The sequence below is a fragment of the Schistocerca serialis genome, chromosome 1 (genome assembly GCF_023864345.2).
Source record: "Schistocerca serialis cubense isolate TAMUIC-IGC-003099 chromosome 1, iqSchSeri2.2, whole genome shotgun sequence".
Lineage (NCBI taxonomy): Eukaryota > Metazoa > Arthropoda > Insecta > Orthoptera > Acrididae > Schistocerca > Schistocerca serialis.
The window spans coordinates 1,113,173,007-1,113,190,773 of NC_064638.1; the positions used below are offsets into that span (position 1 = coordinate 1,113,173,007).

Below are 17,767 nucleotides of genomic sequence, written 5' to 3' on the forward strand. Positions count from 1 at the left end.
GGGAGAAAGAGGAACTTAATGTACCGGAAGAGGTGGAGCGTAATGGTCCTTAGACAACTAGCTGAAGAGATACGTGGGCCTACTGCATCACCACCCTGGAGGTGCTCTAATAGATTTTCTCTTTTATTCCTATGGTGGTCACACACAGTTCTGCCTCATGTTTTATGTTTTCCACACTTCTATATACCGTACCGGACGAATTCCAAAATCGTTTCTTCAGCAGTTCTACGACCGAATTCTTCCCACGACATTTGTCCAATCACATCTTTTTTCGCATCTATCATGATACTGATATAAGCAGGTTACATCTTCCCGTTCGATTCTGCCGTATTTGATTATCTCACAATTCCAGTCGGGCATCTGTTGACAGGGAATGCAGGACATTGTTGACGGTTTCGATTACACAGCTGATTTACATTGACCACGAATTCGTTTTTTTCCCTGTAGTAAGCAATTATATTTAATCAATAAAGAATTCGTGAAAATAAATTTACGGGGCTCCTCAAACCCTTAACGTTCGCGACTGGTCTGTACGTTTTTCACAATTACTCCTGTGTATGACACCAAAATCTTATCAAATGCGCGGAGTTCCTTTACAATGCGAACGAGCTACAAATACAAGCAGTGACGTGATACAGTGGTTACGACACCAGATGCGTCCTGTGAGAAACGAAATACTCTTTCTGTCACATTATCCTGAATCAAATTTACTTTAACATTTATGGTTAGTGCAAGGAGAGTTACTTCAGCAGTGCTAAAGGCGATTTCTTCGTCATATTTTTCCCGCTGAGCCAGTATTATTTTTATAATCGGCTCCATGTTGCTATTTAATGGAATTACTTACGTATAAGGATAGCTATTTTGCAATGTAGTTTTTTATTTTCATATTGATTCAACAAATCTAGAAAAGATTTATGTGGCACTCAGAGATAATGTGAGATACATACGTCGTGTCTTATATATAACTCTCCGTATTTCTTTTTCTCTAGTTTCCTATAATTTATTTCGAGCTCACATTTCCATCTTCAGGGAAAGTGAGTTTCAATCGAGACTTTTCATCACGGGCTGGAAATATACTTTACTATTAGTTCTTCGAAAGTTCATCTATATTCTTAGAAACTCATTATAAGCATATCGTCATAACTGATGCATGAAAACACAGCAGTTTTACTTTAGTCAATGTAGTAAACACAACAAAAAGACAACGTAACGATACCGAATACTTTGAATACACTATGGCACGATGAAAGCGAAACTCTTGAATGCACTTGCGAAGAGAGATTACACAGAGGAGACAAAAGTCCATAAAAAATCAGGTACGGATACTGACAGATAAGGCGACGATAGCAACTGTGAAGTATTTTTGCTGACAATCCGTGAGAAACAAATAATAAGAAATTCGCCAAAAATTGGACAATACTTGCCACCTAGTGCTTCACAAGTTTGCATAAATTCACACAACTGTATATTCGCAGCGCTTTCGACTGTATTTACGTGGTGCTAAAGCAGCGTCTGTGATACCTATTTAGTAGTCTCGGCGTCATGCATATGTACTTTTATGCACGTTTAACGTATCCAGTTATCGCAAAGCAACAGATTCTCCACTAATATCGATTTTCTAGAATTAATCACGATAAAGCAAGGCCAGAAAAGGGGGTTTCAGTTTGCGGTTTATCTTTCTCGCTGGATAAACAGATTCTTTGTGTACATATTACGTAGGAGTCCTAGTGCGACATAAAAAGGGAACCTGGCGTATCGTTAATGCTGTTTTTGATGTAAACAAATTAATTCCAAGCGGTCAAGCAGCGAGTGGATACAGTTTGTTAGCGCTTCATACGTCACTGTCAAGCGACTGATACGAAAATAAGGGGAGTGGGGACCAATACTGCGTGAACTATAGTGCTAGAGCAATGCAATGATGTACTTAACAGTAACCAGGCGAAGAAAAATGAAAGTGTTTACAGTATGATGTTGTCTGGTACATAATCTGCATGGATACGATCGTCGACAGTCTCAGAAGGTAAATATCGTCTAACTACCAGCCTAAAAGATGACTTTAGTTTTGATGCCACCTCTGCGTCTAGCTGGCTGGCACTCATTATCGTAGGGGATTTTCATTCGCTGTACCAATACGCCAGGTAACTCCGTGTAAGCAGCTTCAGTTAAATATTGTCAAGCAGACACTGCTAAGATGTTATCAGCGAACTAAATACTTGAAGAACGTGAGAAATAAAAGTGAAACTTTAGCTGTAAGAGAATCGGTGACACTCCTACATAATGTAAAATTGCAGAAGCCAGGGAGATTCTACTATGTCTCATTCGCGTTGTTTTGTAAGAAACTGGATTCTCTTTAAGAGTTATACAATGGTCGCCGAAAGGAGACTGTGTTACAATTGCAGCGAATGTCATATGAAAGCGTTTAACGACATCAAATTTAAATTAGTGCCAACAAATTATCGTATTAAATCTTCAGGCAATTCTACTGCTTTCACGAATAATTCAAAGTTTGTTACATATTTCCTTACCTGTGTCAGTTTATGGTATGTTTGCATTATTGCAGTGTCACCTATATGCTGCCATTCTCGTAATTTTCCACACTCCATTTCCAATTTTCACTTCGTTCATTCTATGTCGCCCAATAAACCACGTAAAACTTAGTCACAAACCGTAAATCTCTAACTTTTCGGAATTTGAATTAGCTTGTTGTTTAAATTATTTTGTACAATTGCGTGTCGTCGTCACTTTCAGTATGAATTCTACGATAGAACTTCAAAATTCTCTCTGTTAGACTTACCGAACGAGGTAGTGCAATTTTTAGCACACTACACTCGCGTTCGGAAGAACGACGGTTCAGATGCGTGTCTAACAATCCAGGTTTAAACTGTTCGTGATTTTCCTAAATCTCTTCAGGCAGATCCCGGGATGGCGGCCAACTTTCCCAATTCCTGAAATATTACAGCATCTGTTCTGTCTCCAATGACCTCAATTCTTAATGGACGTGAACCTATTATCTTCGTTTTCTCCCTTCTTTCATGCTTACAAGGGGATCGTAAGAACTTCCCCTTAGCGATCTGATTCATATTGACAGGATGTGTAGAGACGACTATGACTTTAACGTATGTGAACAGGAAGATCCAAGTCACAACTGTTTTCGAGAAAATAGAGTTTGAAAAATTGAGGCGTCCTTACAGGAAACTTCCTGGAAGATTAAAACAGTGTGCCGGACCGAGACTCGAACTCTGGACCTTTGCCTTTCGCTGGCAGGTGCACTAGTTCGAGTCTCGCTCCGGCACATAGTTTTAATCTTCCAGGAAGTTTCATAACAGCGCCCACTCCGCTGCAGAGTGAAAATCTCATTCTGGAAACGTCCTTATAGGCTTCGTTTGGTCGGGAGAATTCAGGGGTTCCGCAGCCGAATGAGTAAGCGCTTCTTTCGTAAACGCCAGCTCTGCGGGGCGAATCTCGCTGCCGGTATTTTTTTCTCATATCCACGTAATTTTAACAACAAATATGCGTAGAACGCCACGAAATTGTCCGATAACCGAGAACCGTTTACGAATGTTAACGCAGAAATTTTGCAATAGATACAACGAAAAACCCATGGACATGCAAAACTTCGGCGTTCATTACAAGCGCTGTACATCACAATTATTATTGTTTCCCGTGTTTCAATGATCAGTATAATCCGGATCCGTGCAGTAGTCCATATTTTACACCGAATACTTATCAGAAATGTTGATGTAATGTTGTTGTTGTTGTGGTCTTCGGTCCTGAGACTGGTTTGATGCAGCTTTCCATGCTACTCTATCCTGTGCAAGCTTCTTCATCTCCCAGTACCTACTGCAACCTACATCTTTCTGAATCTGCTTAGTGTATTGATCTCTTGGTCTCCCTCTACGATTTTTACCCTCCACGCTACCCTCCAACGCTAAATTTGTGATCCCTTGATGCCTCAAAACATGTCCTACCAACCGATCCCTTCTTCTAGTCAAGTTGTGCCACAAATTTCTCTTCTCCCCAATCCTATTCAATACCTCCTCATTAGTTACGTGATCTACCCACCTTATCTTCAGCATTCTTCTGTAGCACCACATTTCGAAAGCTTCTATTCTCTTCTTGTCCAAACTGGTTATCGTCCATGTTTCACTTCCATACATGGCTACACTCCATACAAATACTTTCAGAAACGACTTCCTGACACTTAAATCTATACTCGATGTTAACAAATTTCTCTTCTTCAGAAACGCTTTCCTTGCCATTGCCAGTCTACATTTTATATCCTCTCTACTTCGACCATCATCAGTTATTTTACTCCCTAAATAGCAAAACTCCTTTACTACTTAAAGTGTCTCATTTCCTAATCTAACCCCCTCAGCATCGCCCGATTTAATTTGACTACATTCCATTATCCTCGTTTTGCTTTTGTTGATGTTCATCTTATATCCTCCTTTCAAGACACTGTTCATTCCGTTCAACTGCTCTTCAAGTCCTTTGCCGTCTCTGACAGAATTACAATGTCATCAGCGAACCTCAAAGTTTTTACTTCTTCTCCATGAATTTTAATACCTACTCCGAATTTTTCTTTTGTTTCCTTTACTGCTTGCTCAATATACAGATTGAATAACATCGGGGAGAGGCTACAACCCCGTCTCACTCCTTTCCCAACCACTGCTTCCCTTTCATGCCCCTCGACTCTTATAACTGCCATCTGGTTTCTGTACAAATTGTAAATAGCCTTCCAATCCCTGTATTTTACCCCTGCCACCTTCAGAATTCGAAACGTAGGTTTGCCTTTTCTTAATCTTTCTTCTAAGATAAGTCGTAAGGTTAGTATTGCCTCACGTGTTCCAACATTTCTACGGAATCAAAACTGATCTTCCCCAAGGTCCGCTTCTACCAGTTTTTCCATTCGTCTGTAAAGAATTCGCGTTAGTATTTTGCAGCTGTGACTTATTAAACTGATAGTTCGGTAATTTTCACATGTCAACACCCGCTTTCTTTGGGATTGGAATTATTATATTCTTCTTGAAGTCTGTGGGTATTTCTCCTGTCTCATACATCTTGCTCACCAGATGGTAGAGTTTTGTCATGACTGGCTCTCCAAAGGCCATCAGTAGTTCTCATGGAATGTTGTCTACTCCCGGAGCCTTGTTTCGACTCAGGTCTTTTAGTGCTCTGTCAAACTCTTCACGCAGTATCTTATCTCCCGTTTCATCTTCATCTACATCCTCTTCCATTTCCATAATTTTGTCCTCAAGTACATCGCCCTTGTATAAACCCTCTATATACTCCTTCCACCTTTCTGCCTTCCCTTCTTTGCTTAGAACTGGGTTGCCATCTGAGCTCTTGATATTCATACAAGTGGTTCTCTTCTCTCCAAAGGTCTCTTTAATTTTCCTGTAGGCAGTATCTATCTTACCCCTAGTGAGACAAGCCTCTACATCGTTACATTTATCCTCTAGCCATACCTGCTTAGCCATTTTGCACTTCCTGTCGATCTCATTTTTGAGACGTTTGTATTCCTTTTTGCCTTCTTCATTTGCTGCAATTTTATATTTTCTCCTTTCATCAATTAAATTCAATATTTCTCCTGTTACCCAAGGATTTCTATTAGCCCTCGTCTTTTTACCTACTTGATCCTCTGCTGCCTTCACTACTTCATCCCTCAGAGCTACCCATTCTTCTTCTAGTGTATTTCTTTCCCCCATTACTGTCAATTGTTCCCTTATGCTCTCCCTGAAACTCTCTACAACCTCTGGTTCTTTCAGTTTATCCAGGTCCCATCTCCTTAAATTCCCACCTTCTTGCAGTTTCTTCAGTTTCAATCTGCAGTTCACAACTAATAGATTGTGGTCAGAATCCACATCTGCCCCTGGAAAAGTCTTACAATTTAAAACCTGGTTCCTAAATCTCTGTCTTACCATTATATAATCTATCAGATACCTTTTAGTATCTCCAGGATTCTTCCAGGTATACAACTTTCTTTCATGATTCTTGAACCAAGTGTTAGCTATGATTAAGTTATGCTCTGTGCAAAATTCTACAAGGCGGCTTCCTCTTTCATTTCTTCCCCCCAATCCATATTCACCTACTATGTTTCCTTCTCTCCCTTTTCCTACTGACGAATTCCAGTCACCCATGAGTATTAAATTTTCGTCTCCCTTCACTACCTGAATAATTTCTTTTATCTCGTCATACATTTCATCAATTTCTTCATCATCTGCAGAGCTAGTTGGCATATAAACTTGTACTACTGTGGTAGGCATGGGCTTTGTGTCTATCTTGGCCACAATAATGCGTTCACTATGCTGTTTGTAGTAGCTAACCCGCACTCCTATTTTTTTATTCATTATTAAACCTACTCGTGCATTACCCCTATTTGATTTTGTATATATAACCCTGTAATCACCTGACCAAAAGTCTTGTTCCTCCTGCCACCGAACTTCACTAATTCCCACTATATCTAACTTTAACCTATCCATATCCCTTTTTAAATTTTCTAACCTACCTGCCCGAGTAAGGGATCTGACATTCCACGCTCCGATCCGTAGAATGCCAGTTTTCTTTCTCCTGATAACGACGTCCTCTTGAGTAGTCCCCGCCCGGAGATCCGAATGGGGGACTATTTTACCTCCGGAATATTTTACCCAAGAGGACGCCATCATCATTTAATCATACAGTAAAGCTGCATGTCCTCAGAAAAAATTACGGCTGTAGTTTCCCCTTGCTTTCAGCCGTTCGCAGTACCAGCACAGCAAGGCCGTTTTGTTTAATGTTACAAGGCCAGATCAGTCAATCATCCAGACTGTTGCCCCTGCAACTACTGAAAAGGCGGCTGCCCCTCTTCAGGAACCACATGTTTGTCTGGCCTCTCAACAGATACCCCTCCGTTGTGGCTGCACCTACGGTACGGCCATCTGTATCGCTGAGGCACGCAAGCCTCCCCACCAACGGCAAGGTCCATGGTTCATGGGGGGGGGGGGGGGGGGGTTGATGTAATAGTATCGATAAAATGACTGTACTGATTTGATCTGAACTTCTCGTGTATACTTTTTTCTATATCCATTCTCCTTAAGAATTTCCTTTTTCCTTTTCACGGCATAAAGGTTATGAAAAAAGAAATGAATCGTTAAACACTGATATTCTGCACAGACATAATAAATCTTTTGTTAGAATTACGCAGGAGTGAGAAAAAAGGAAGTTTCAGCAGCGAGATTATTTCCACAGACTTTACAATATGTAACAACAAGAAATCGGAATATAATATCAAAGAATCCGGTTCGCACCATGCTACAGAAAAGCGTCATTATTAATGGAGTGCTGCTGATTCAATTTACAGTGATTTGTGATCTATCAGACTGTACCATTCATCCATTCATTTATTTACAGATTCAGGTGTCAGGCAACAGAAACTAAATATGCATTGCGCGAGTCGATTTTCTCTTAAAACAATAAAGTTACATTGATACAATTCTTTTATCTTTCGTTTCTCGTCAACGTTTCACATATCAGTTAAGGTATTACAATTCAAATGTTACAATTTGGTCTGCACAATAAAATTTTCAATATCATTTTGCAAAATATCTTAAAAATTTCATTTTCTTCTTCATACAAAATTTATTGTGCACAGGGAAAACATGTTATGAAATATGTGCACTATTGTGCCGGCTACTTTCAAAAAACCGCAGTGGAAAATACACTCAAATAGATCTTAACACAGAAGGGAAAAAGAAATGTTGACAATCGACCGTGTTAGAATATGAATTGCACAAGTTTGATGTTAAAAGAACTGTTGGTTTTTGACATTAGAAATCAACTCCTTTTTCTTCCCTCTTTTAACACAAACATCATTTGTCACTTTTTGTGAGATGTATAGATGCCGTCTTGCATAAAGTATTCAATATTATAATCTTTATATGCAGCATTTTCACAGTTAGCCACATCCATCCAATGATTTAATCATAAATTATTAAATGCCTTCATCCACTGACCCAGTAACATTTATTGCTTTCAAATACTGCGAAAGATACTCTGTTAACATTCTGTTACCACATGAAAACTCAAATTTCAGTTGTCAGTTTCCCAATCGACGGTTGCAAAATAAGCAGATCATTGCCACATATCTTCCCTGTTTCACCACATACCATACGAGGAAACCATTGGCAGCAAAACACCCAAGACGACAGAGTTTGCTACTTATGTGATCTTCATTTTTCTGAACCAAAAGTAATCACTACTAGCATACTGAAGGGAATTGAGCGGTCAAAAGCAGTCATCAGATACACAGCAAGAGTAAATAGAACCTACTGTGTAACTACCAATAACACTCCCCCCTCCCCCCCCCCCCCCCTCTTCCGCAGATTCTTTAAAGAATCTAATTCCCTCGCTCGTATAAAACAAGTTTCACCCATCTCGATGTTTATTACACCGTTATCTTCTGATCTATGTGTCGCATAATGGTATAATTTTTCGTGTACTTTCAGTGCTACATGGAGAGTGTATTACGAGTAGAGCTAGCAATAAAGAAGTAATACATTAAACCGTCATGGTGAAGTTTTACAAAGAGAACAGTGAAAATAAACTACGTGATCAGTTACTTGTTTTCATTACTTTATGGGAGATATCAGCGACAAAATGATTATAAAGGGTTGAAATTATGTGGAAGGTTTGTTGAAAGCCGCTAACTCCTCTTATTCTCAAATACTAAATGAATATATTCCGTGTAATTTGCGCACCGTGAGTTATGTTGAGTCAAGATGAATACAGATTCTAACTGTAACACTGTGTGTTCAACCTATGACATACTCTTAATGAGTTCATTACGACAGCATATTAAATGTTATAAATTCAAACAGTTGTTATATGATATACTGAAAATCAAATTTTTTATCCTGGAGGCAACTTGCAACTGGGACTCACCGGGTTAGTCGTTTAGTACTACAGATAATGTGGCACACTTTTAGTCTAACACTTTTTTCAATGAACGACAATGCAGCCGCGTTTCTTAAGGATCTGTCAGTGAGTTAAATCTAGTTAGATGAGGAATTACATGATTGGTCTCAAAATGGCATGTTTCATTCTCCAACGTATTTATCGCAACACTGTATCCTTATAAGCTCTTCAAAGTTTCAGAAACCTTCATTGCGATGTGAGTCCGATGGAAACGCGATTCGCCTTCGAGAGACCTTTCTTGCGATATCAGCGCGATGAAAATGCTGTTCAGTGGACGAGTTGCCCTCTCGTCTCATACAAAATCTCCGTGTAGATCCCTCCTCACGTTATTTTTCACTCACATACACAGCAAACACATGTTGTAGAGTACAGTCTTTTGTGTATTAAACTTTGCTAGTACGAGAAAAAAATATTAGCGATGTCGGATGAGAGGACACGGCAAGCCCTTGACGTACGGTTCCTTCTGATGGACGCAGTGAAAAAGAAATTTCAATAGTAAAACGAAGATATGATGATGAAGCTGTGTGTAGAAACGAACTAAAACGAGTAAATTACACAGTTATACGATAGTAAACCTTATCTGTCACTCATTCGGTGGAATTATTGGCCACATTCTGTAGTGAGACGGAGAATGAGCAAGACTAAAATTTGGAAAAAAATATGTACAGTACAAAAAATAACATGTATAAACTATGATAATGAAGGAATGCAACTTTGTGCGTTCAGCTCCAGACTTACCTGTTGTGTTTCTAATGGAGTCCCCTCGGAGCGAAGCACTAGTCGAAGGACGGCATTGTCTTGTTTAGGAGCTTGTCCTGCCAGCACACTCCTCAGATTTTTTAATATTTCAGGAAGATACAATTACTCCTCTCTAGTAAATAAGAGCAACACGCTACGTAAAATATGAAAGTAAGCGATATAAACTTCACCAGATTCGAAAGTTACGGATCCAGTGTTTACAGATTCCTTGCACAGAGCCCGTAAGGTCTCTTGTAGACTGTGGCACGTTAGTTTCGTAACGTTGAACAACAGTTTAAGGTATCAGTTCGAGAGCCAGCTGGTTTAGTTTCCGGTGAAGATCCTCATTTTGGGGAGGAAAAAATCAGAAAGTTGTATGTTTAAATGGAGAGTGAATTCCGGTGTTTTTCTAGTCCCGTGAAGGGGGTGTAACGCCTAGCGGTCCGGGCCACCTGTGACCTTTTCCAGTTGACGCCCGACAGCCGCCGTGCTGCAGCGTGTTCCGGCTGGAGACGCTCGCGGCGGCCACCTGTCGCGGGGTCCCTGGCCGGCCGTGTAACTTCGCGAGCGCGCGCGGGACCTGCGACCCGCTGTGGTGCGCGGGGTGACGTGGAGCGAGCGAGCGAGCGAGCGAGCACGAACGCCGTCCGGCCGTGGCTGTCTCCGGCAGCCGACTCGCGCGTCGCAGACCGCCGCGCCGCCGCTGCCGCCCCGCTTCACTAGCGGCGTCGCCGCAGAGCGCATGCGCGCGCGCCGCTTCGCTTACTCTCGGAAACGTCACTGGTGATCGCCTGATTGTCGCCGGGGTAACGGCTGTTGCGCCGCTGTCGTGCGATTAAACGCACGGCGGATTGGCTTACGTACGCTGGTCACCGAGTTTACACGTAGTTAAAGATACTGGACTCCTTCAGAGACTTAAGGTTAATTCAGTGACACGAGGTTCATTCTAGACTTGTATTTTTTTGAAGCTTACCTACATACACTGACGGACATTAAAACAGCAACTCGACGAAGGCGGCATATATATAAAAAAAAAAATAAATAAAAAAAATAAAAAAAAAACATCAAAGTGCCGGGTAATCAAAAAGTCAGTATAAATTTGAAAGCTGATTAAGTCAAGGAATAATGTAGATAGAGAGGTACAAATTGACACACATGCCGGCCGCGGTGGTCTAGCGGTTCTAGGCGCTCAGTCCGCAACCGCGCGACTGCTACGGTCGCAGGTTCGAATCCTGCCTCGGGCATGGATGTGTGTGATGTCCTTAGGTTAGTTAGGTTTAAGTAGTTCTAAGTTCTAGGGGACTGATGACCACAGATGTTAAGTCCCATAGTGCTCAGAGCCATTTGAACCATTTTTTTGACACACATGCTTGGAATGACATGGGGTTTTATTAGAACCAAAAAGATACAAAAGTTCAAAAAATGTCCGACAGATGGCGCTTCATCTGATCAGAATAGCAATAATTAGCATCCCAAAGTAAGACAAAGCAAAGATGATGTTCTTTACAGGAAATGCTCAATATGTCCACCATCATTCCTCAACAATAGCTGTAGTCGAGGAATATGTTGTAAACAGCACTGTAAAGCACGTCCGGAGTTATGGTGAGAATTGGCGTCGGATGTTGTCACTCAGCATCCCTAGAGATGTCGGTCGATCACGATACACTTGCGACTTCAGGTAGCGCCAAAGCCAATAATCGCACGGGCTGGGGTATGGGGACCTGGTAGGCCAAGCATGACGAAAGTGGCGGTTGAGCACACGATCATCACCAAACAACGCGCGCAAGAGATCTTTCATGCGTCTAGCAACATAGGATGGAGCGTCATCCTGCATAAACATCGTGCGTTCCAGCTGGTGGTTATCACGCAGGCTGGGGATGATGCGATTCTGTAACATATCGGCGTACCTCTCACCCGTCACGGTAGCAGTTACAAAACCAGGATCACGCATTTCCTCGAAGAAAAAAGGACCTATAATGGTAGATGTGGTAAATCCAACCCATACCGTGACTTTCTCGTCGCGCAATGGAGTTTCCACGATAGTTCTAGGATTTTCGGTAGCCAAATTTCTGCAGTTGTGGGCGTTGACAGTCCCTCGGAGCGTGAAATGAGCTTCGTCGGTCCACAACACGGTACTCAACCAATCGTCATCTTCCGCCAGCATTTTAAACGCCCACACCGCAAATGCCCTCCGCTTCACTAAATCTCCAGGTAACAGTTCATGATGCCGATGGATTTTGTACGGATAGCATCGGAGGGTACGCCTCAGTGCCAACCAAACATTAGTGTATGGATTGTCGGTGCGACGTGCGACTGCACGAGCGCTGACTTCCCTGTGCATAGACGAACACGCTACTGTCTCCATTTCTTCCTGAACTGTCTCAGCAGTATTGCGCCTTGTGCTCGGTCGGCCACTGCGGGGTCTATCGTCTAAACAACCCGTGGCTTCGAACTTCGAAATCATTCTCGCCACAGCTGCATTTGTCAACGGACCTTTGCCCGTTCGAATCCCCGTCCTACGGAGATAGAATCGTAACGCTGAACTAGCACATTCCACATTCTGATAATACAGCTTCACTAAAAGCGCCTTTTGAGGTAACATCAACATGCTGCGACTGCTGGTGCATCTGATTCTCTCTCTCTCATTACAGCTCCTTCTATACACGATTGTCATGCGCAGTCACTGAAGTTTTGCTGTCCAGCGCCATCTGTTGGACATTTTGTGAACTTTGTTTCTTTTCGGTTCTAATAAAACCCCATGTCATTCCAAGCATGTGTGTCAATTTTTACCTATCTATCTACATTACTCCGTGGTTTATTAAGTTTTCAAATTTATACTGACTTTTTGATCACCCGGTAAGTGATGTAATTTATCAATTGAAGACACAAAGTCTGTGTATGAGTCCGCGATCATTTTGTTTTTAGATCTTTTATTTTTCCAAGTCCGTCTTGATCACATAGATTCCTTTACACTTTATGACCGGTTTCGGCTTATCGCCATCTTCAGATCTGTTGTAAATATAAATATTGTGTAAGCGACCAGCGGATTGGCGTGTGCCGGCAGCCGACGACGAGGAGACTGGGCCGTTCTCTGTGAGCTCAGCCACAGGAAAACAAGGAAGTCATTCAGAGAAATCACGACGTATTCGCAATCGATGCTTCACTCTAATATCGATTATCAGTTTTCTATTTTTAATTAAGGGTCACTAATTTATTAATTGTGTTATGATTTCGTTCACTGTTAACTGATCTTAGTATAGAAGATTTTGTGATTTTTTATTTTTATTTTTTATACTTTTTATAATGGCATTCATAAAAGTGGTATGTTGCCTAACCAGGCTAAGGGCTGTATTGTATATTATTTGTACTTTTCGTGTATCTCAAATATGAGTCTAATTTCATATATAGTATATCAGTATACGTTGTTTATGACAGACAATCGTTTAGCCAAGGGGGGAAAATTTTTTATCTAAAGACAATGCATACCGCATTTTAATCTTTATATTGGCGTGTACTCTGCCTAAAGTGACCTTTTGCTGGCATTAGGTTTTTGTATCAATACAGACGCAATCTGAGTATTAGCACTCACATGTTTAACTTGACGGTGATTTATATCAGAATATTTTAACGGTATGTATGACTGCCATACATGGCTATAAATATTTTCATATTTTATATTTCATGCATCACTAAGACTTGTATAGCTTTAATCTTAGATAATTGAACCTGGTCGCTTACACAATATTTATATTTACAACAAGTGCGAAGCCGGCGATTAGCCGAAACCGGTCATAAAGTGTAAAGAAATCTATGTGATCAAGACGGACTTGTGAAAATAAAAGTGCTAAGTGATGCGAACTACACCAAATTCGAAAGTTACGGCTCCAGTGGTTACAAATTCATTGCACAGAGCTTGTAAGGTCTCTTGTAGACTGTGGCATGTTAGTTCAGCTCAGTTTACAGTATCAACTCGAGAACCCCATCTTGGGAAGAAAATATCATAAATTTGTGTGTTGAAATGGAGACTGAATTCCGGTGTTTCGAGTCCGTGAAGGGGGTGAAACGCCTAAACGCCTAGTGGTCAGAGCCACACATACACACAAATAAAACTATGTTTACCGTGATAACAAAACAGTGTGACATTTTTGCACACAGTAAATGAAACATCCGTTATACCACATATGTCTCTCTACTCATCAAGTCTTGTACCGTAGATGAGCATTTAATACAGGTAACATTTAAATCAAAATGTGTACCTCTGGTAACACGCAAAATGTCCAGCTTGTATTGAATCTCTTGCCACACATTCGGTAACATTTCTGGTGCGATTGTGCCAATGGCATCTCAGATGATTTTTACAATGCCACCACATCAAGAAGTGCTGTTTTATGCGTAATATCTTTCACATATATTCAAAATAGAAAAATAAGGGGTGGCGTCAGGTAATCTCGAAAGCCGTGGAATTCGGTCGTCTCTGGCAGTCCACGTGATGGGGAACGTTTCATTAAGAAAATCGCGGACTTACAAGAGCCCGACGAGGCGGAGCGCCATCTTACTGAAATATGACAGTGTCTCGCATATCCTGTAGCTGAGGAATGACGTAATTCAGCAACATGTCTAGGTTTATATATGTATCCACTGACATTGCTTTCAAGGAAGAAAAATGGGCCAGTCACTGGATCACCCATTACCCCACACCACACATTAACCTTTGGACTGTCTCGAATATGAAGATTTTCTAATCCTCAGATCACGACATTATGGCTGTTAACTGAGCCACAAACATGAAATGTAGCCACATCTGGAAAACGCACACGCTTCAATAAATCATTGTCCTCATCCAAACGGATCAGTATGTCCACTGCAAATAGTTCATTCACTTTTTGGGCGATCATCCGGTTGTAAAGCGTGAACTGTTTGGGCCTTGTACGCATACAATTTAAGACGTTTGCAAACCATTTTATGCACTATATTCTTTGACAGTAGGAGATCCCGTGAAGCTTGTCTAACAGATTTCTGTGGCGACATCGTGGAGACGATTTGAACTGCCTGCACAGTCTGCTCCGAAACAGATGGTTTGTCGCTGCTTGTCCGTTTCTGAGCAAACCTCGTCGCTAAAAAAGCGTTCCATCCACGTTCTGATTGACATCAGGTGCTTTCTTCCCATAATGGGACACAAACTTTCACTCCACAGTAATCGAGTATTTGTTTTCTGCTAGCCACATAACACATTGCGCTTTCTGCTGGGGAGGGGGACAGGCCTGTTTATCATATAGCTCACACAGCACTCCTTGTGGCGAAAGTGTTGAATGAGACACAGTTGTGCAGAAACTTCTTGGGTTCCCTAGCAGACTTGTAACAAAAACAAACTTTACCCTCATGAATGTAATTAATGTTTAACTTTGAAATCAGCGTAAACCTTTGTGGACATCTCATAAGACCCTTGACCTCTGCAAGTGCCCTAGTAGGAATAGAGGTAATACTTGACACACATGCCTGTAATGTCATGGGGTTTTATTGAAACCAAGAACGGGTGCAAAAACCGACCAACAGACGCCGCTGGACAGCAACATCTAAGTGACGCCGCTTGAGAGTATCGCGTATAAAATAAGCTGCAGTGAGAGAGGGAGTCAGACCTGCCAGCAATCTCGGCTATTTGACTTTACCAGAAAAGGCACTGTTAGTGAAGCTTTACTACCAGAATGCAGAATCTGTTAGTGCAGCTTTACGATCCTATCGCCATACGAAGGACATTCGAACGGTAAAGGGCATCCGGCAAGTGTTACTGTGAAGAAACTGAAGTTCGATGCCATAGGTGTTTTGAAGAAAATGTCTGACAACAGCTGGAAAAGTTTTTCTTCCATTTATTCGCAATATTATGGACCGTATCTGGGAAGCTCTGGCCACGTTCCAAGTTGAAATAATCTTTAGACCCACCAAGATCATTGAGCGTTTAAGATCGGCGAAAGACGCTCAGCAGCCCTTAGCAAATCCTGGGGTCTATAAAATTGCGTGTAGCTGTGGGAAGTTTTATATTGGAACAACGAAAAGAAGTGTCAATACCTCTTAACTGAGCACAAAAGGAACTCTCGACTGGGACATACCGACAAATCAGCTGTAGCGGAACATGTTTTTGAAGATGGTGATCATGAAATAAAATTTAGTGAGACGAGCGTGCCAGCCACACATCGCATTATTATGCACGTATATATAGAGAACTATAGAGATTCAGAAACACCACAATAATATTAACAGAAAGGAGGATGGCTTAAATTTAGATAAGATATGACTGTCGACTTTGCACCATCGATGTGACAATCGATTACCTTCAGCTGAGGATAATGAAGTTAGTCAGAGATATAGTCGGCCCCACGTGTATGGTGGTGCCCTCTACGTACTCTATATAAACGGGACCTTCACGGCCTCGCAGCCAGTCGCTGACTCACATTGGGAGATTTTGCCCGCAGTAGGCAACGAAACGTCAGGAAGAAGAAGTTTTACAGATCGACCACGGCTTCTCAGCCCGGAAGTTTTGACTAATGGAACACCTAGGAAGCGACAAGATGCTGTAGTCAGTGCTAAGCGACGGTTGACGTTGTGCAAAGAATGACACCATTGGAAAGTGGATGATTGGGGACGAGCGATTTCTAGTGTGAATCATGTTAGTCACTGTCGTAATCCGATGAATTTCGCGAATGCCTGAAAAGCATTACCATGTGTCATTTTTTGTGCCAACAGTGAACTATAGAGGAGATGGTTAGGGTGTCGTCCCCTTGCAGCACCTAAGAAAGCACTAGCTGCGAAAGGATGTGAACACCCAGCTCTGTGTACAGCGTGCAATGGAGGAGTGTGGAAAGGAGGTTTTTAACAGCTGTTTTATTTAACCTTTAAATCTAAAGGGGGTGGAAGGGCTGACGCAATAAAATGAACATTTGAATTCCAATTGTTTTATTAACTACTCAAAACAATCTCAGATACAATTTGACAGGCGCCTATCGGGCAAGAGTATTTAAGAGACATTCATTACATTTCATAAGCAAGTTAATAAATAACTTTAACAAACCATTATAGTTAAGACACATTATTTAAGACCCATTCAATTAACATTACGTACAGCCCACCCTTTTCCACCATAATTGACAGAAACCACTGAGGCTGAATTTAACCATAGCTTTAACAAACAATTCTAGTTAAGACACATCATTTAAGACCCTTTCAATTAAAACCTTACATCACATGTAAAATAATATTTGACACACAGCCTCAATTTCAATACGAATACTTAAAATATATTTATAACTTGGTCAATCTTACAGAGCGACCACGAAATTATTCAAATGCCCATTGACTTATAAGATGGACTTTTAGGGCATAGAAAGTTACAGCCTTGTACAATGGTAAATGTGTAATAACAGAATCAAGGTCCAAGCTTGTAAGGCCGAAGTTTAACCACGATCAGTGGAACCGACTGAGAGGAGTAGTACTTCGCTTCGAACCAAGGCATGGCTCCAACCCCACGTCGAGTAGGCCACCAAAATGTGAACCAAGCAAACACTACCGAAGAGGAACACCAGAGCTCAGGCGAAGTCCACCGCCCGTAAGCCAAACTTGTAATCAAAAGGGAACCCCTGCTCTTTGGTTGACCGCTGCCTAAGCTCACTGAAACACAGACCACACCCGACAACAGAAGGCAGAAAAACTCTGTTTAACCTTAACATTTAAGATTGATCAGTAAATCAACTCTATAAAATGAAGGCTAAACAACAATTAATTTCACTAGGAAGTCCTTTCTTTAACTGAAACAGTACTTGGTAAGTAAACACTAAGAGTGGGAAATGACTGGCTCACGAGAACCGGCACTCACTAGAGCTTAATGACACACATCTGCAAATACATCAATATTATGCGGAAGCAGAGCACACGCATAGTAGGAGGCCTCAAATGAAATCGAACAAGCATCACATCACATGTCGTGCAACGTCTTACTGTACCAAGAGCGATCACAATCACAATTAACTAAGCGCTCTTAGTAATTAGCGTACTTAACTGGGTGTCTAGATTCTGGGGCGATTTTGCG

General features: G+C 41.4%; 1 protein-coding gene across 1 annotated transcript in view; it reads right to left on the minus strand.

Moving 5' to 3' along the window:
- The window catches only part of LOC126459342 (acid sphingomyelinase-like phosphodiesterase 3a), a 586,475-nt gene extending 576,588 nt beyond the window's left edge, over window positions 1-9,887 (minus strand). Inside the window, exon 1 of the mRNA XM_050095854.1 lies at window positions 9,691-9,887. The gene's annotated coding sequence lies outside the window, so the exon portion shown is untranslated. The remainder of the gene's footprint in view (window positions 1-9,690) is intronic.
- Window positions 9,888-17,767: the final 7,880 nt, after the last annotated feature.